Here is a 21,042-nt window from a genome sequence, read left to right as displayed (position 1 = left end):
TCTATTCGCTAGAGGAGTAACAGAGAAGGTCTCCACACAGGGGTTACACCAGATACAGTTTGGGGCAGGAGTACCTTAATGAAAGGAGGACTAAATCGGATTGGAGGAAGATTAAATAAACGTTTCCATACTGACTGCCAAGACCTATGCCCTCTTCCCCCACTCTGTTTATCTCTATCCTTCAGGTAAGAGTTTGGAAAGTCTTTCCCTGGAGAATCCAACTCGTCCAAGAGGAAAATCTTAGGAAATTGACAATGAGGGGTCCCCAAAGAAATGGCTGACTCCGTAGCATGTAAGCCCCACACATGAGCTCAGAGCCTCCAATGAGCTTTAAAATTAAAAAAAAAAAAAAAAAATTATCATTCACTGTAGCTAAATATACATAAGATAAAATTTTATCATACGAACTATTTTTAAGTGTATAGTTCAGTGGCGTTAAGTACATTCACAGAGTTACGCAATCGTTACTACCATCCATCTCCAGAACTTTTTCATCACCCCAAAAGGAAATGTACTCATTAAACAGTTAACTCCTCATAACCCCCTCCCCTTAGTCCCTGTAAACTCTGTTCTACTTTCTGTCTCTATGAATTTGACTATTCTAAGTCCCTCATATAAGTGGAATCATATTATTTAACTTAGCATAATGCCTTCAAGGTTCATCCATGTTGTAGCATGTGTCAGAGTTTCCTTCCTTTCTAGGACTGAATAATATTCCATTGATGGAGCAATACCAGACAGGAAACTATAGAGTTAAGGGAAAGCCTTGTGTTAACTCACAGCCTAGAGAGATTCCTCTACCTTCCCAAAGTCAGGATGATTTCTAAAACCTCCTTTCACAGCAGCACAGAGAAGCCACCCCAGGTTCTAATCTCTGCAGCAGCAGATGGTTTTGCAAGACCCGACAGTAGAGTAACCTTTGTAAACTGCATTCTATATGGTATATAGATCTATGCAGAAGCACACTGAGACAGCTAGCTAGGGCGACACAAAGACGGCTGATGCTGGTCCTGGACCCTGAAGTCTGAGTTGTGAACAAACACATTAGCAAAGAGAGAGAGAACTCCTTGCTGCTGGGAGCACAGCCTTGATCTGGAACAACCACCCTGGCGTGAACCACCACAGAGCACGAACTGGTGTTCAGTACAGGAAATGACCACAGTGAGGTTGGCCATGGTCTGAGGACCCAGAACAAAGTGGAGATGTTTACACTAGTCCCCCTTTATAAAGGGTTTTTCCTGATCCCTATCAAAAGCAATGATGTTCACATGAAAAATCTATAACGGCTGCATCTTTATATTAATTGATGTTCTTTTTTAAAAAATTAATTTAGTAATTTATTTATTTTTGGGCTGCGTTGGGTCTTCCTTGCTGTGTGCGGGCTTTCTCTAGTTGCGGTGAGCAGGGGCTACTCTTCGTTGCGGTGCGTGGGCTTCTCATTGTGGTGGCTTCTCTTGTTGCGGAGCACGGGCTAGAGCGCGTGGGCCTCAATAGATGTGGTGCGTGGGCTCAGTGGTTGTGGCTCGTGGGCTCTAGAGCGCAGGCTCAGTAGTTGTGGTGCACGTGCCCAGCTGCTCCGCAGCATGTAGGATCTTCCCAGACCAGGGCTCGAACCCGTGTACCCTGTGTTGGCAGGCGGATTCTTAACCACTGCGCCACCAGGGAAGCCCCTTTGGCAAGCGCTTTAAACGCAGTCGCACTTGAGACCTGCTCTCCCCACCCTGGACTGCGCCCTGCGTCTGCAGCTACACAGGGCTGGGGTGTGGGTGGGGATAGAAGTGAGGCATTACAAAACAGATTTGAAGAAATAAATCATGTAAAATAGGTAACCAACAAGGACCTACTTTATAGCACAGGGAACTATACTCCATATTCTGTAATAACCTATAATGTAAAAGAATCTGAAAAAGAGTATATATATATATATATATATATATATATATATATATAACTGAATCACTTTGCTGTACACCTGAAACTACAATAACACAACATTGTAAATCAACTATACTTCGATAAAAGAAGAAAAAAAGAAATAATCATGGCACAAACTGTTTATCTTGAACCATTTAAATATAATTTAAACATTAGCAATTTAGTATAGTAATTTCCCTGCAACATAGTTCTGGGAGGACCCTAGAACCAAATTCTTGAAATCTTCTCAGAATCAGAGAACTCAAGTTATGCCAGCAGCAACTCATGTTCCAGAAGTATGCTACAATGTTGATTCTCAAACTCCAGCTGTGCATACAGATCCCTCTGAGAGCTTAGTAAACAGACTTCCGGGCCCTCACCCCAGAAGATTGTGATTCAGTAGCTCTGGAGCTGGCACGAAGACCTTCATTTCTAGCAAGCTCCAAGGTGCCATTTATGCCGCTAGTCTGAGGATCATGCTTTAAATAGTACCGTTCTACAGCATTAGAAAATATTGTCCAACAAGTTCTCTTTGAGATGTCTTCATACTTTGCATGAGTTTCTATCCCGTTTTCCTCTTTTACTTCTTTGCAACCTTCTTGTGTTCTTCCTTTTCCTCCCCCTGCCCTCTAAATATGGATATGCTCCAAGAGTAAAACTTTGCTTCTTATCTCCTTGCCCTTCCTTCCATTATAAGTTCAATAACTACTCATTGAGAATCGGCTAATTGTTAAGCTGGCTCTAGGCACCGTGTAAGGCAAAACCAGTAAGATCCATGCCCTTTGCTCCCACATTATCTTCTCTGTGAAAATTTCCTCAGAACTTTCTCACAAACATGACCATCTCTTCCTTTGCTTTCCCATAGCTCTTTGTTTGTTTCACTCATCTGGCTTTTATTTCATACTTTCTTGTTGGGAATTCCCTGAAACAGTATCCCACATCTTGATTGCAAACAGGATCTAGACTGGGCAAAACTCTCTCAACCTCCAATTTTGATTGTGTCACCAATCCGTATTTAATCTTCCATTCAAAAGTAAGGTTTAAAAACTATATGAGCCTTGTAATTGATCAGAAAACTGTGCCAATCTTTTCAATACAACACCATCTTATACCAATACAAATATACGTTGGAGTTACGCAAAATTTCGATTAATATTTGGAGATGTTGCAAGATGACAGGGAAAGTGAAACAAAATTCCACTTCTAAGCATGTTAGTGCAAGGCAAATATTTGCTGCGTTCGCTTTTACCTAATTCAGTTCAATTAACATGTATGGACAAATCACAATATGCAAAATGCCGTTCTACTGTACCTGCATGTGTTTTCTTTTCCCCTCTAGCCTGTGTCACGCCTCTTCAGTGGGGGCGGGGTGGGGTACATGTAAATTGGCCTTGCTGCCTCCACCCGGTATTGTGGCCACAATCAATGACAACAGTGCTCATCTCTGTGGATGTGTGTGGTTAAAGAGGATAGAAGTGGGAGCTGGGGAGAATATTTTCACATAATGCTTCGGTAAATGTGGAAACCTCTCTGAGCTATCTCTGTCCTGTCCTCCAGACTTCCTTCTCTGTGATATAAAGTGCTCACATAAGCAGTCAGAGCTGTGATGGAAATCCAAGGCTGACCTGATTTACTAAGTCCTCAAATGTTGACCTCTCCTGGGCAAATAAGTAGAGCAGGAGGGCATTTGGATAAGAAAAATAAAGAGGAGCCATGAGCAAACCAGTAGATCTTTGGAATCAAACAATTTAACACAGAATGAATACCAAGCATTTCCTGAGGAAGGAAGGAAGTGTAATTCTGCTTATCCACTAACCTTAGGACCATATCAAATTTAGACTATCCTCGTCCCTTTCGCATTGTAGTGGAGACATATCACACTCACATTCAACTTACACACACTCAACCACATGTTTGCAGAAAACAACAGCCACAGCAACCATAGTTCTCACAAAACATGGCCCCAGGTGCAGGCCAACTACTTCATCTGCTGCTCAAGAACAGAGATGTGTTTTAATAATGGAAAAAAAAACACCTGGCTATATTGGCTCCATTGAAAGATGGTATATGATATATGCAAAGCATGCACACTGTTCTTCATGGGTGATTTAGGGGACCTTCTTTTGTGGAAAAACAGCTGATGTCTCAGTGCCCCTGGGGCTTCCATAGGCAGCTGTGGAATTAAGCCAGTGGCTTCAGAAACTGCTCTTCTAGACCACTGGCTGATGAGAGCATGAGGAAGGCTAGGTCTCTATGGAAACCACCTTCCCCTCCCTTTCTATCCTGCACACTCCTCCCTCTTCCCTCTTTTCCATTTCTCCTATCAGAGAACTTTCCTCACTTCACAAGATGGGGCAGTGGATGTGATGCAGTGAAGGCTTCATTGACAGGGGAAGTTGGTATTGTGCACTTTTGGTGGGAGCTTTCACCCCAGATAAACTGTGTGGACCCCTCAGGGCTCATAAGTCCCAGTGTAATACAATAGCTACTTCCGGCTAAGCAACATCACAGCTTGGTGGTTTCCTAAACATGAGAGACCTTGGGTTGTCCTCACTGTAAATTCAAGCTTGGGACTCTTTCTAGGCAGGACACTATTGGAGACTATTTTTATCTATGCCGAACAGTAGCCCTTCTTCTAGCTGAATGATTACCAGGTTTTAAGAGGATAGAAGTTATAGTTATTTTTACTATTGTGCAGAATTATGGAGAAAATGTGTAATTAGAAGAAAAACCCAGATCTCCTGAAAGAAAATGGGCGGCGAGGACAAAGTGGGAACTCACGGTACCAGGGCAAGTTGTTAATCCATCAGGGGAGCATTGTGATTGCTCCAGAGAAACGAGGTCACCAGGAAAACCTTTGCTTAGAAACTAAATTAAGAATAAGGTCCCCATTGTTTGTCTTACAGTGGCCAGAGTTCATGAGTGTCTTGCTTTGTCCCCAGGGGCTCTGTTTCTCCACTCTAGGCCAGCTCTGATGAAGAGGAAGCCATATATCTTCTAAGAATATTTCTGTCTTGTGCTTAACTCAGTAACATTAACAGAGGGAAATGAGGTTATGTGAACTTCCCATGGATACTTGGATGGGAGTGACTCAGTTGATACAAAGGATTCCCTGTGAAACACATCCAAATAAATAGAGTCAAGTTGATTCTTGTGATTCCCTTAGGTTTCACCAGCTCAGGAAAGAGGAAAGAATATCCTAAGAGATAGTGACTCCATAACTATATGCAGATGGCCAAAACACAGTGTAAAGATCTTCCCCTGCAAATGGATTAGATGTGGAATATTTTAATGATAGAGTCATTTCTGATGCAAATAGCTTCCTCATTGTTCCATTTCCCAGATAAAAGGTTATTCTTGTTGGTAGTCAGTGTGTGCTCGTTTCAAAACCTACCTTATTTTTAAAATCTTGCAGAGCAGAAAATTGATAGTAATGAGGAAAATCAACTCTGAGGCAAAATAGTTTAGATTCACTCAGAATTTAGCAAATGTGAAAATTAGTACATTTAAAAAAGAAATCTAGCTATTTAATCCTACAAACAAACTTCTTACAATCCCCCATACACACACACACACACACACACACACACACACACACACACACACTCTCTCTCTCTCTCTCTCTCTCTCTCTCTCTCTCTCATTAGATTTCTACTTTTCAGGAAGTGTTCATTATAGCCCATAGAAAATATTCAACCTTAACACAGGGAAAAGCAAGTCACTTCCCTCAGCAAGGGATTAGAATAGGATACACATTCCCATTTTTGGACCTAGGGAAGAATCAGTTTTGGTCTCCTCTCTGAAATAGGAGTGAAATTTGAGTGTCTAAGGGGCAAGGTAGAGCCACAGGGGGCACTAAATTGGAGAGAAAACAAATATCTTTGACATTGCTAGGTAGGTTCTATCTGCCTTTGGAATCACCTGAGACACAGAATCCTTGACTACCCTTCTTCAGTTCTCATCCAACCTGTTACCATATTTTTTGTATTTATCTCTTTCCTTTAATTTTTTATTCATTCCTCAGAGTGATGAGCCAATGCCTTTAAAATAGTAGTTATTCAATAAATATTCCACAGACGAATGGATTTTTCTCATTCACTTCTAGGCTTCCGGTGCTTGTTCAGCTCTCTCTCTCAACAGGTGTCGGTGTGCAGGAAGTTTAGAAATACCACTACGGCAATTACTACAGGAATTACTTCTCCTGCTTCTGTAACAGCTGGGGCATTATATGCTAGAGTGCGTTACTCAAACCTGAAATTGCTTACCATAAAAAAATCTGACTTGGGATCAAATACAGATGGGAAGAAAGGAAGACTTTGATTTCTAGATTCACCTCAACATCACAGAAACCATATAGGCATCTTCCTCTTCTTTCACTCTTTCTTTCATTATCAGTGGCCAGTAAATGTGAAGATAACTAAGGCGCAAAAGGAAGGACAATTCTCAAAAAGGCAATTAGAAGTTTTAGACAGAGAAGCATAGCTCTGACACATCTTTCTCGAGAGCGTCTGCTCCCACCTTTCAGAATGCCACCAGCTTTTGTTTTCATCCATAACTTCTATCACCAGGTCCCGGGTTACTAACATAAATTATGGGTAAAGAATTGGTAACAGAAGTTCCATAGCTTCTCTGGATCTGGTAAAATGAAAGGGAACTGTCTTCCTTGATAGAAATGTTCCCACTAACACAAGTAAAGGAACAAAGAAAAAAATTGCCTTGATGCTTGTCCCCCTTGTACTTCCTACTTCCTCACCTTGAAAACAAACTACTGAGAATGTTCACAGAAGGAAGGTTCTGCTCAGCCTTTGGGAGAATGCAGTACCTAATCTATATTCTGCAATAACTTGAGTTGACAATATCAGCAGATATATTGCACTCAAACAAAATTGTTTCAGGATAGAATAGAAGTGATATCAAGAGATAAGGCGGGGGCTTCCCTGGTGGCGCAGTGGTTGGGAGTCCGCCTGCTGATGCAGGGGACACGGGTTCGTGCCCCGGTCCGGGAAGATCCCACATGCCGCGGAGCGGCTGGGCCCGTGAGCCATGGCCGCTGAGCCTGCGCGTCCGGAGCCTGTATTCCGCAGCGGGAGAGGCCGCAACAGTGAGAGGCCCGCGTACCACAAAAAAAAAAAAAAAAAAAAGAGATAAGGCTAGGGCACCACACAGTATTCATCTGAGTCCCCATACCTGAAAGTACCAGAGAGCAGAGGGTATTCCAAGCCTGGAAGAAACTAAACTCACTTGATCTATATGTGGTTTTCTACTAGACCAAAATGAGACAGTAGCAAATGTCCAATTACACACTGAATAAACTCCAGAGCATTTCAGAGAAGCTCAATGCTTCTTCTCAATGGTGATGTTGAGGCATCATTATATCAGCTTTGCAAAGTCAGATCCTTTGGATAAGTCAGATCCTGTGTGATATTTACATAACACACACGTGTTCAAAAGCAACTCTGGGGACTTGTCCACAATCTTCTCAAATGTTCCCAATTCTCTGTTTTGTCTCCTAGAACCCCTTCGTCCTGTTCAACACATGACAACCCACCAAAGAAGAATCTCATAGCCTTCTTAAGTCTTTCCCTTTTTTCTTGATGAAAGAGTCGTTGTCATTATTGAGTCTTCTCTTCTTCCACACAAGATGGTACACAGCATTCGCTGTTCTGGACAAATCATTCTGTAAAGCACTTCACAAGTGTATTCAAATGATGGCTAATATGGGGGTTTTTGAACCATTGGTGAGAGATGAGTTAGGTCTGGTTATCCAGAGACTGCAAGGCTTGTGCCTTTGGCCTTTGCTGTGTGAAGCAGCTGTGCAGCCAGAATGCAGAATGAATCTTTTGGGACCACTGGACCCAGATGTGCTCATGAAACTCATCTAAAAAAATCCTTATAAGGTACAAAAGTGGAGGAAAGAAGCTTGACAGACCCAGCCAAGACCTTAACCCTCAGTGTCGATTGCAAAGACAGTTGCATTAACAGGGGGCAGATGCCTTCCGTTCTATTCTTAGTCTTTCAGGTCAAGCTAAGGTATAGTTCAGGGGTCAACAAGCCAGGGCCCCTCGAGCCAAATATGGCCCGTTGTCTGTTTTTATATGCCTGAGTCAAGAATGATTTTTACATTTTTAAATTGTTGGAGGAAAAAAATCAAAAGGATCATATTTTGTAGCACATGAAAATGATATCAAATTCACATCTTAGTGTCCATAAGTAGTTGTATTGGAGCAAGATTATACCATATTGACAAAGGCTGCTTTTTCTATACACAAACAGAGCCGAGTAGTTGCAAGAAACCATATGACCAGCAAAGAAAAAAAAAATCCCTTACAGAAAAGTTTTCTGACCCCTGATAACGTTCATTCTTAAATTCAACCTCATTCCTTAAATAGATGTGTGAGGACTTGCTCAAATGCGTGGATTCTTTTTTAGAGGATCGCTATGTCATCTACTGGGGAATGAGCCACTAGTTTTTATCAAATAGAAACTGACATGGGACAAGTGACTTGACCAACCTTGACTATTAGTCAGGGAAACACAAACTAAAACCACGAAAAGATACTGTTTCACACCTACCACTTTGTAAAGAAATTTTAAGTCTGATAACATACTGTGTTGTAAAGGGGCAGCGCAATATGTATGGGCACTGCTGGTGGAAATGAAAACTGCCACAACCGTGTTGGAGAGAGCAGCTTGGCAATTCCTAGTAAAATGGAAGATACATTCATAAGACGACCTATGATCCCACTCCCAGGTTTATCCTCTATTCTGAAGAAATTCTAGCACATTCACAAAAGGAAACACATAGAAGGATGTTCTGTGTAGCCTGGTTTATGTGGTTAATGGTTTTCCCCATCCCTTCCAGGCACATGGTAGGCTGTGCTTTCAGCTCCCTTGTGGCTGGGTAGAGCCCTATGTCTGGTTTTGGACATTGGGTTGTGAGCAGAAGCGACACATGTCATGGCTGGAGTGTATATAAGGCCAATGTGAGATGCTTCCAAGTTATAACAATCCATAGAATCAAAGAAGAAATTATAGTTCAAGTTAAATAATAGTACTCCATATCAGAACGTATCATTATACTCTCAAATACTACATATCAAACCTATAGCCATGCTTAAAATGTAATTTATGGCTTCAAGAGCATATTAGGAAAGAAGAAAAATCTGAAAAAAATCAATAAACTTTGAATCTTAGTTTGGACTCCACTCCTCAGAAGCAGATCGCAAGCCAGTGATTCAAGGGCACACAGTTTACTGGGAATGAATTAGTTTGCCAGGGCTGCCGTAACAAAGTACCCCAGACCAGACGCGTTAAACAAGAGAAACTGATTTCTTCGCAGTCCTGTAAGATGGAAGTCTGAGATCAAGCTGTTGGTGGAATTGATTTCTTCTGAGGCCTCTCTCCTTGGCTTGTAGACGGCCACCTTCTTCCTGTGTCCTCACATGGCCATCTCTCTGTGGCTGTCTGTGCCCTGACCTCCTCTTCTTCCAAGGACAGCAGTCAGATTGAATTAAGGCCCATCCCAATGACCTCACTTTAAACTGATCACTCATTTAAAGGTCCTGTCTCCAAATACAGTCACATTCTGAGGTACTGGGCGTTAAGATTCCAACATATGAATTTTGAGGGGAACACAGTTCAGCCATAACAGGGAGGGCTGGGAAGGTAGAAACAAACAGAAAGTGAGACAGAGAAGGGAAGGCAGCCATCACAACAGGTGACGGGAGCTTGATTACCAAGGAATACTCTATAAAACTACGTAAAATATGCACCAGAATTATCCTGGCCAAAGGACGAGAAGATTGGTATATTTACACCCTGACGGCCTGCGGCCTTTGGTTAAAGGTTTCTCCCACGGATGTTAGTTCCCAGGCACTTCTAGTCCACTATTCCACAAAGAGGGTTCGGGCAGCTCAGTGGCAGCCCTCTGACAAAGAATCAGATGTTGGCCCTTGGAACTCAGGCTGGTGTGCATGAGAACGGCAAGGGGGCATATGGGCAGAGCCCCGACAGTGTCTGCTTAGCAGCCCTCTCCAGAAGTTACAAAAAGAGGAGTAAACGAACCCAAAGAGAATGCACTAATTAAAACAAATTCAAATGTATAAATAGATAAATCTACAAAACTATGGATTGGTTCATTAAAATACTAATAAAGTTTTAAAATTACTGTTAAGACTTCCAAAATAAACAATGTGAGGAATTTTAAAACAGGACATCGTTACAGTTCCCACAGACATGGGCTCATTAAGAGAAGAAATAGAAATAAAAGAGAGAGCAAGTAGCAATTCCACACCTACGTATATACTCAAAAGAATTGGAAACAGGTACTCAAACCTAATACATGTACATGCATGTTCATAGCAGCAATAGTCACAAAAGCCAAAAGGTAGAAACAACCCAAATTTCCATCAACGGTTGAATGGACAACTTGTGGTATAGCCACACAACAGAATATTATTCAACCATAAAAATGAATGAAGTACTGATATATGCTACAACATGGATGAACCTTGAAAACATTATGCTAAGGGAAAGAAGCCAGACACGAGAGACCATATACTGTGTGATTTCATTTATATGAAATATTCAGAAGAGGTAAATCCGTGGAGACAGAAAGTAAATTGTCGCTTGCAAGGGCTCAGGGGGAGACGGGAATGGTGAGTGACTGCTTAATGGGTTGAAGGTTTCCTTTTGGGGTGATAAAAGTATTTTGGAACTTGATAGAAATGTGGTTGTACAACCTGTGAAAGTACAAAATAACACTGAATTGATCACTCTGAAATGGTTAAATTAATATGTGAATTTTACTTCAATAAAAAAATTAAGTGAGGGGTAAGGGGGACAGGGATAAATTGGAATATTGGGACTGACACACACTACTATATATAAAACAGATAACTAATAAGGACCTACTGTATAGCACAGGGAACTCTACTCAATACTCTGTAATGATCTATATGGGAAAAGGATCTAAAAAAGAGTGGAGGTATGTATATGTATAACAGATTCACTTTGCTGTACACCTGAAACTAACACAACATTGTAAATCAACTATACCCCAATAAAATTTTTTTTTTAATTTTTAAAAATTAAGAGAGAGTATGAAAAAAGGAGCAGAACGATCTGATTTGAGTATGGAGCACAGACCACATGCCAGATCTACAGTTGCCACACCCTGACAGTTTTTAATACTTCAATGATCTCAGCAAGTGTTCCCAGTTGTCCTGTAAGGTGAGGATTACTAATAATATTCATTTTTCCAGGGGAGAAGGGAGTTCATGGGAAAGACATGATCCTTTCCCTGGCTTCGTGTCACTTTGTATTTTGCAGAGTTGATCCAGAGTGTCTCTCTTGAGAAGCAGAACCCACAAACATAGATGAGCTTACTTTAAGGCTTGGAGATGTCTCAGCTAAAGGAAGTGGGCCAGGGCAGAGTGAAGTGCTCTGACATTTCAAATATAGCCCGTGCTTGGTCACTTAGGAAGACAGATTTGTTGCTAGCAACAAGTACTTAGAATGTGTGTCATTTGGCATGTCTTGAGCTGTGAAGTAGATGCAATGCAGGCAAAAAATTGATGATGTTACAGGGAGGGGCTGTGTGGGGTGCTAACTGCCATCTGCAGTGCCTGGGGGAGGGGTGGAGAGGAGAGAAGAATCTCTTTCTTTTTAATAGATTTTCAAGGTGGGAAAATCATATTGCAATCCCTGAGCATTTGGGAACAATTGTACTTAAGGTAGAAAGTACACCTAACATGAAGCTGGGAAAACTGGACCCTCTCTACAAACTCACTTTGCAGATTCCTCGGTGTCAGAAGAAAAGGTCAGAGCATTTCAATTGCCAGTGGTCCCCTTACTCCCTCCAGCCACTTATGTGGAGCCCCAAAGAGACAGCAAAAAGCAGAATAGCAAGTACCGATGGCTGTGGGATTTGTAATCACCACATAGGATGACTTCTATGATCTCTGGAAAAGCATGCAAAAGATTTTAGATGAGATGGTAGCAGAGAAGTGATTGAAGCCTAAACCACAACGCTATAGGCATGTGCTGAAGCTAATTCTTTGGCTCCGTTTAGAATTTATATTAGAAGGTAGATTAGCAAAATCTCTGAGAACGGTATGTTATTCCCTACAATTATACCTGGAGAAGTAGGTTAATATTTAATCTTTAATTTTAAGAAGGAGAAAATTTTATATTACAAATGTTAAAGTGCAAATTAGCATACAATCATAGGTCCAAAAGCTGAAAAGAATTTTGACTAAGTCCTAGAAGAAATCAAACTATTGAAAAAGAAGGGAGGAGCTTCCCTGGTGGCGCAGTGGTTGAGAGTCCGCCTGCTGATGAAGGGGACATGGGTTCGTGCCCCAGTCCGGGAAGATCCCACATGCTGCGGAGCGGCTGGGCCCGTGAGCCATGGCCGCTGAGCCTGCGCATCCGGAGCCTGTGCTCCGCAACGGGAGAGGCCACAACAGTGAGAAGCCCGCGTACCGCCAAAAAAAGAAAAAATGGGCAGAAGACCTAAATAAACATTTCTCCAAAGAACACATACAGATGGCCAAGAGGCCCATGAAAAGCTGCTCAACTAATTATTAGAGAAATGCAAATCAAAACTACAGTGAGGTATCACCTCACATTGGTTAGAATGGACATCATCAGAAAATCTACAAACAACAAATGCTGGAGAGGGCATGGAGAAAAGGGAACCTTCTTGCACTGTTGGTGGGAATGTAAATTGATACAGCCACTATGGAGAACAGTATGGAGGTTCCTTAAAAAACTAAAAATAGAACTACCATACGACCCAGCAACCCCACTACTGGGCATAGACCCAGGGAAAACCATAATTCAAAAAGACACATGCACCCCAATGTTCACTGCAGCACTTTGCCAGGTCATGGAATAGCCAGGTCATGGAAGCAGCCTAAATGGTCGTTGACAGATGAATGGATAAAGAAGATGTGGTACGTATATACAACGGAATATTACTCAGCGATAAAAAGGAACAAAATTGGGTCATTTGCAGAGACGTGGGTGGACCTAGAGACTGTCCTACAGAGTGAAGTAAGTCAGAAAGAGAAAAACAAATATCGCATATTAATGCATATATGTGGACTCTAGAAAAATGGTACAGAAGAAGCAGTTTGCAAGGCAGAAACAGAGACACAGATGTAGAGAACAAACATATGGACACCAAGGGGGGTAAGCGGGGAGGGGCAGCAGGGGTGGTGGGATGAATTGGGAGATTGGGATTGACATACATACACTAATATGTATAAAATAAAGAGCTAATAAGAACCTGCTGTATAAAGAAAACAGACTTACCCTTTATTTCTTAAACTCTAAAACCCTGTGTTCATCTGGTCATCAAATTGATCAGTGCTTGACCCGTTGATTTAAACTCTGAATTCAAGTCCTTCCTGCCACTTTCCTGCCTTAATTCAATCCTGGGTTATTTCTTTTCTTGTTTGTAAGTTATGTTTTTTTATTGTGGTAAAATACACATAACATAAAATTTACCATTTTACCTATCTTCAAGTGTACATCTCAGTGGCATTAAGTGTATTAACAATGTTGTATACAACCATCACCACTACTGAGAGTGGAACAGAACTTTAAGGATGATTTTTCTGAATTGGTTCTGGGAGTTGACTCTCTAATCTGATTAGATTTAATAATGCTAATGATTCTATTTTCAATAATAAAGGCACAAGTAAGTTACATGAAGAAGTGCTCAAAATGCCTATGGTTGCCACTTCTGCTCTACTGCCTTCTCTCTCCTACAAGAAGAGGCTAGGGTCTGGTTTATAGATGGTTCTGCACGGTATACAGGCACCACCCCAAAGTGGACAGCTGCAGAACTATAGCCCTTCTTTCTGGAACATCCCTGAAGGACAGCGTGAAGGGAAATCCTCTTAGTGGGCAGAAATTTGAGCAGTGTTTACTTTTCTTAGAAGGAGAAAAGTCCAGATGTGTGAGTATATGATTATATACTGATTCATGGGCTGTGGCCAGTTGTTTAACTGGATGGTCAGGGACTTGGAAGGAATATCATGGGAAAATTAGTGATGAGATTCCAGGAAGAGCTGTGTGGATACGTGTCTCTGAATAGGCAAAAAAACGCAAAGGTATTTGTGTCCCATGTAAATGCTCACCTAAGGGTGACCTCAGCAGAGGAGGATTTTAACAATAGGATATCCTGTTTTATAGACTCCAGTTGGCCTTTTTCTCCAGTTACCACTGTCATCACCACAGTGGGCTCATGAAGAAAGTGGTCATGGTGGTAGGGATAGAGGTCATGCCTGGGCTCAACAGCAAGGACCTGCACTCACTAAGGCTTACCTGGCTACCGCCATTGCTGAGCATCCAATCTGCCTAAGGCAGAGATCAACATGGGATCTTCCATATAGCACCACTACCTGTGATCAGCCGGCTACCTGGTGGCGGGTACATTGATTTCATTGGATCACTTTCATCATGAAAGGGGCAGCATTTTGTTCTTAACACAGTAGAAATTCAGGATACAGACTTGCCTTCCCTACATGCAACATTTCTGCCAAAACTACCATACGTGGACTTACAGAACGCCTTATCCCCTGTTGTGGTATTCCACACGGCAGTGGTTCTAATCAGGAAAATCACTGCGCAGTCAATGAAGTGCACAGTGGGCTCATGCCCATGGAATTCATTGGTCTGACCATGTTCTCCACTACCCTGAAGCAGCTGGCTTGATAGAGTGGTGTCATGGCCTTTGAAAACTCAGTTACAGCACCATATAAGTGGCAGTACCTTGCAGGGCTGGGACAAGGTTCTCCAGAAGGCCGTGTGTGCTCTGAATCAGTGTCTAATATTTGATACTGTTTCTCCCACAGCCAGGACTCATGGGTAGAGGAATCAAGGAGTGGGATTGGAAGTGCCACCACTCACCATTACCCCTAGTGCCCAACTAGCAAAATTTTTGCATCTTGTTTCCTTAACTGTACACCCCGTTGGCCTAGAGGTCTTAGTTCCAAAGGGAGGAATGCTTCTACCAGGAGATACACAAGGATTCTGTTGAACTGAAAGTGAAGACTGTTGCCTGGCCCCTCTGGACTCTTCACGCCTCTGAATCAACAGGCAAAGAAAGGAGTCTTTTAGTATTACCAGGCCCTTGGATTCGGGTCAATGAAAAACTACAACAACCCAACCCAAGAAGGATTACTCATGGCCCAGATTCTGGAATGATGGTTTGGGTCACTCTACCAGGTAAAGAACCACAACAAGCTGAGGTACTTACTGAAGGCCAAGGAAATACAGAATGGGTAGTGGAAGAAGGTAGTTATAAATACCAGCTACGACCACATGACCAGTTACATAAACTAGGGGTAACAGACGCAAGAGACTGAAACCTGGATCCCGAAGGACGGTTTTGAGCGGCTGAATCAACCAGCTCTGCTGTCTGCCCTACCTCCGGACTTCTTATTAAGTGAAAGAAATAACCTTATTGCTTAGGTCAAGGTTTACTTATACTTTAAGCCAAAATTATCCCAACTGATACAGTCTGGGGGAGTTAGCAATACTGTTTTCTGTTATGAGGGCCCCAAAGTCCGGGCCATGGGCTGATTTCCGAAGTAGGAGTGAAAGACATCCTTACACTATCACAACCCCACGAATACCTCTCTTCCCTTCCAGACTCCTGAAATTCCTTTACTAGGTGACAGAAATTATTTTTCCATAATTGACTATCAACCAGCTGACAAAGGAAAATAGTAGTAGAAAAAATTGCCTGGGAAAATGGTCAGTCTAAAAACGAATAAAGCATGCAGATTTAAACAAGACACACTTTACACTAGCAAACTGATTTTAAAAGATCCTCACATTCAAATTGCTGGCCAGGTTGTGCTAACGTTTTCGAAAACAAGAAAAATGTATCAACTTCTCTGCTAAGTATCAGTCTGCTTGGGTTGCTGTAAAAAAATGCCATAGACTGCATGGCTTGAACAACAGACATTTCTCTCTCACAGTTCTGGAGGCTGGAAAATCCAAAATAAAGGTGCTGACAGATTTGGTTCCTGGTGAAAGCTCTCTTCCTGGCTTATAGATGGCCGTCTTCTTGCTGTGTCCTCACATGGCCTTTCCTGGATACATGCACATGGACGGAGTGAGCTCTCTCTATCTTCCTCTCCTTATAGGGGCATGAATCCCACCGTAAGGGTCCCACCCTCATGACCTCATCTAAACCTAATTACTTCTCAAAGGCCCCACCTCCAATTAGCATCAAAATATGAATTTTGGGGGGACACAAATATTCAGGTCATAACAATAAGCAATGTTAAGTCCTTATTAAAAACCATAAAAAGGCTCACACTTTGGTCAATGCCCTCCAGCCAATGACCACAAGGAACACACAGCACACCTGTATTTGACCAAGTTGGGTTTAATGCTTGTGGGGAACCACGGGGAAGCTCGGTGAGAGTCTCAGACAGGACTTATGCTAGGATTTTGGCTAATGTTAGATGTTTTGGGGGTGGATTTAAGGAAGTGGAGGTTTTCTCCGGATTGTTTGCTGTCAGGAAGTAAAGGTAATTCTATGAATAAATCTCATCTAGAAAGAGGAAAGAATAGGGTGAGGCTAAAGCTGAAACTGGGAAAGCAGCAGAAATCACTCATATTATCCAGGATAGGAGGATGTTGGGTTATTTTTGTGGCTTGGACAATGTTCATGACTTTTCTGAGCTCAGACATGATCATGGAGTGGCCTGGTCTAACGTTCGTGTTCTGTGAAATTATCTGTGTTCCAACAGGAGAACTATAAGTTCCAGGCCAGCTCCTAGATGCCAAAGGCTGCTTTTCTCTTTACCTTTCAACTCAAACACAGTGTGTAGAAGTCAGCTGGGCCTGCCTTAACAAAATGCCCCAGACTGGGTAACTGAACAGATTTTTCTCACAGTTTTGGATGTTAGAAGCCCAAGATCAAGGTGCTGACAGGGTTGGTGTCCGCTGAGGCCTCTCTCCTTGGCCTGCAGATGGCCAGCTTCTTGCTGTGTCCTCCAATGGCCTCTCTTTTGTGCATGAAGAGAGAACGATCTCAGGCATCCCTTCCTCTTCTTACAAGGACCCCAGTATTGTCGGATTAAGGCCCCACCTTTATGACTTCGTTTAACCTTAATTACCTCCTTAAGGGCCCAATCTCCGATACAGTCATTGGGGGTTAGGGCTTCAACATATGAATTTGGGGGGATGTAATTCAGTCCATAACACTGTGCATCAGGGCCCAAGATTTCTAGAGAGATCTTTCACAGAAGGTAAAAGTACTGTACATGCTGATCTACATTAATAGTAGAACTTAGAAATAACCAAGTATCAAAAGCAACGTAGAAGAGGCAGGTGATAGCTCAGAGGACAAATGGGCCCAGGGCTGGCTCAGATAGTATTAGGGTAGTGGGTTAATTGGTAACTGTTTTAATTACTAATTTTTTCACGTTTCCGTGATATTGCTTTTGCAGCAATTAAGATACAAATACCTATGGGGAAGTTGATAAATAGATTTAAGCTTTTTTGCCCCATGGGGTAAGTGAAAGCTAGCAAGTGCCCTGTCAGCATGTTTTCGTGTGTTTATGGGTGGGACAAACCAAAGAGGGGACCCACGTGGCACTGAGGTGGAGAGGAGACCCATGTAAGCAGCGGGCTTCGTGGAAGACCAGAAAGGGCAGCCAGGGAAAACCCGGGAAATCTCCCCCCTTCTGATGTGCCTGTTGTCAGTCCTCCTGTATCATCAGCCTGTGATGACCCAAATCACTTCCAGGCTCTGCCTTCAGAACTGAGCCAAGCTCCCGTGTGTCAGCTGCAACCCCCAACCCCAGCTGAACTCTCACTCGGGTCAAGAAACGTTCCCTTAGGTAGGAGATGCTGAATGAGACTCCTTCCGCTCTGTTTTTGTTGTTGTTCTCATAACTGTTCTTTCAGGGTTTTTTTACCCGAAAGAACTGCCCCCAATATAAAGACTAGGTGGGGTGCAGACCTTTATTTAAGTTGTAGATCTTGTAAAACGGCTCCAGATCCCTAAGCGTGTGGACGGTACTGAGTTTGGGGACAAATCATTACTGAAGAGAACATACTGTAACCTTCATTCTCAAAGTAGAGGCCAATGCTACTATCTGGGCCAAATCTATTTTTAGGATAAAGGCTGCAATCTCTGGTAACAACAGATCCCCACTAAACAGCATGCTGTGCCCCGCCAGAAGGCATGGCCTCGGAACGCCAGACCACGCATACCTCCCCACTAATGCGGCGCACCCCACCCGCTCTCTCACACAGGGGCCCCTGGAGGTTCAAAGAGTTTATTTTGAAGTGAAACGGCCACTGGAAAAAGCTTTTATTTTCATATGGGACAAGCCTCATAAAGCGTTTATTTCTCTTCATTAGCGTTCACGACGGCAGCCCAGAAGGCTTTCTCCCGCCAACTTGTCGTTGATCTTATAAAACACATCTCTCTTCTTGATCTGATTCCCCCCCCCCCCCGTGCATTTGTTCTGCTTAAACCTTTCAGCACATTTGTTAACTTGAGTGACAGTGAAAAAAATCGCCACCCCACGAATGTGGAGTCATGCAACCCATGGGATGTGCATAGTTCATTTAATCGGGACAGCTTGGTTCCTTCCCAGATGTTCCCTTTCAGCAGATACCATTGTGTTTTAAAACTTTGGATAACTATAGCTCTGTAACCTAGAGGACAAGATTGGTTGGCTCCAGCCAGCTCCTTGCTCCTTATGTAATAGCTTCATTGTTTAGTAATCGCCCTATTCACAGAGCAAAGGGATCCGTGTCAGCCAAGACATCTATTCAAAGCACTTCCCCTGTGCTGGGTAAACAGGAGTAGAAGCAGTCCCACCCAGAGAACCAGAACACTCACAGGGGACGTGCTACAGGTTTGGCCAGGGCTGCTTTTCCCTTCTCACATGGAACCCTCCTTCAGAAATGGCTTCACCTTTTCTTCAGTAACAAATCAGCCTGCAGACAGAGTCTTTCCCTTTGCTAGTGAAATCCCTGCTAAGTGCAGGGAGCCCCGAATGGGTGGGGCAGGCCAATGTGGGTGGTGGGCGAAATGCTGGGCCACTGAGAAATGAGATGAAGGGTGTGGGATGAGACACAGGGCACTGGGGGATGGTCCACACCTGTTGTCCCTGTCAGGGAAGAAGAAATTTTCCTCTATCCTTCTAGGTTATCCTTCTGGTCTACGAATTATATTGACATGAGACAGTAACAGGAGAAAAATCAAACAAAAACTTGATACAGGTACACACAGGAGAGACCCAGGAGAACTGAGTTACTCACCAAAATGGCCAAAGCCCTCACCTTAAATACCATCTTCAGCTAAAGACAAAATGGGATGTTGGATGCAGTGGTTTGGGACGTCAAAGGGGAGGAAGGCAATTGACATGGAGGTGGATGAGCAAATGTTTGGTAAATAACTGTGTGCTGGACCTGCAGAGACAATGGGACATGGAGTGGACTCTGATCTTTAGCCCCTTCCTAGAGTTCCTCCCACCAGACCTAGCCTGTATCCTTTGAGGATATCTACGGTGATGGCTCTATTCTCTGTCTAAATTCTTTTAGGTAGTTAAGAGCAAAGGTCAAACAAGGTCAAAGTTTCTTTCTGAGTCTTTTGGGCCTTGATTATTTTCAGCTGGAAATAATCTGCAGGACAAAGAGACATTTTGGGGTGCCGAGTTTTACTCCCCTACGTTCCCAAGGACGAGAGAAAGGAGAGAGAAACTTCCCTAAGCTATTTCCTGGAAGAATCCATAATGACCTCTGGAGCTCTATGGGGGCGTGAGAGGGAGCTGTGCGACGTAGGAAGAGGTAGAGAGTTCTTAGATTTTTGTGGAGGATCTTCACCAGGGAGTCTATGCCCATGTTTCCCAGCCTGTAGGATCCCAGCGAATATTGGAGCCCAGTTTCCTCTGACCAAGAGCCTGGAGCTGCCCCAGGCTCTTGGCAGCTAGATAAAAGGCCCTCAGCAAAGCACCCCAACACACAAGCTGCCCTTCTGCTTCCCCAGCTCTCTCCCTGTCCTGATCCTGCAGCTCCAGGAGAGCAAACGGTGGAGAATGAGAGAAGAAACAGAAGGAGATTTAAAGCAGAACAATAAATAGGGATATAGAGCACCCACTGAAGCTGATTCAAGTATGGACCCGGAAGGTGCAGAAATGCTGTGACCCATCCTTGAGAATCAATGTGCTCAAGACTGATTATTAGAAACGTTTCTTTCTTTTTCTCTTTTCTTTTCTCTTCTTTCTTTTTCTCTACATACATATATATATATATTCTTTTTATAATATATTTATATATTTTTATGAATCTATGTATGTGTGTGTATATATATATATCATCATGGTTTTGGCATAAAAATTATTTTAGAGTGAAAATATTTGAAATCTTACCTGAACTTCCCTTATCTGACTAAAGCAGAGCCTTCCGAAAAATACAGCTGCCACCAACCCCCCTCCAAGGGGATTCCTTGCAAGTTCCAGGAAGGAGACAGACTGCCCATTCCCATCAGCATCAAGAAAAACCCAACAGAACCTGGTATACCTTCTCACTGAAGCCCCCCACCCGTTTTGTTAAGTTGATACAGAAACCTTTACCTCTGAGTATTCAGCAAGTACTCATTACTGAGAATTCCCACAGGCACATGTAAATAAACCTTGTCTTTTCTCCTATTCACCTGTCTACTATTAGTTTATTTGCAGGCCCTGACCATTCAGCCTAAGTGGGTGGAAGAAGAGCTTTCTCCCAAGAGTTTATATGTGCAAATACACACACACACACATTCTGCTAACTGACTGAACCTGCAGGCCCTTTCAGATCTGAAAATATTCCGACTCCCTGTCCCACAATGCCCCATTGTCACTCCCACCCTGACACACATATTGCACACATGCCACTAGAAGCGGGTCTCCTCCCATCGGGCTCTGCTTCTGTTGGGCGCATCAGCTGTGTCCTACCTGGTCTGCTGGGCTCTCAAATCTCCAACCACAGCTGAGGCCCTTGGCCTTCAGGACACCAGAGTCGTCACTGGGCCTTCTGTTGTTGACAAGAACTGCGGCCTGGTGTGGAGGGGGTGTCCTCAATTCCCCGTGTGATTTTCTATCA

The 21,042-nt window shown here is 43.0% G+C and overlaps 2 long non-coding RNA genes across 13 annotated transcripts in view; one reads left to right on the top strand and one right to left on the bottom strand.

The window, feature by feature from the left end:
- The window catches only part of LOC105748168 (uncharacterized), a 629,731-nt gene that overhangs the window by 44,878 nt on the left and 563,811 nt on the right, over positions 1-21,042 (bottom strand). The window lies entirely within an intron of this gene.
- The window catches only part of LOC117202695 (uncharacterized), a 197,410-nt gene that overhangs the window by 171,848 nt on the left and 4,520 nt on the right, over positions 1-21,042 (top strand). The window contains exon 5 of one of the 5 annotated variants that reach the window (XR_004485183.2): positions 11,009-14,132. The exons of 3 other annotated variants lie outside the window; for them this stretch is intronic. This is a non-coding gene — a long non-coding RNA (uncharacterized LOC117202695). Of the gene's footprint in view, positions 1-7,427; positions 7,528-11,008; positions 14,133-21,042 lie in introns of those variants that run through there. One more of the 5 variants, XR_004485181.2, reaches the window with a different exon arrangement.

This window comes from Orcinus orca, chromosome 10, assembly GCF_937001465.1.
Source record: "Orcinus orca chromosome 10, mOrcOrc1.1, whole genome shotgun sequence".
Classification (NCBI taxonomy): domain Eukaryota; kingdom Metazoa; phylum Chordata; class Mammalia; order Artiodactyla; family Delphinidae; genus Orcinus; species Orcinus orca.
This window is presented reverse-complemented; position numbering and strand designations above follow the sequence as displayed.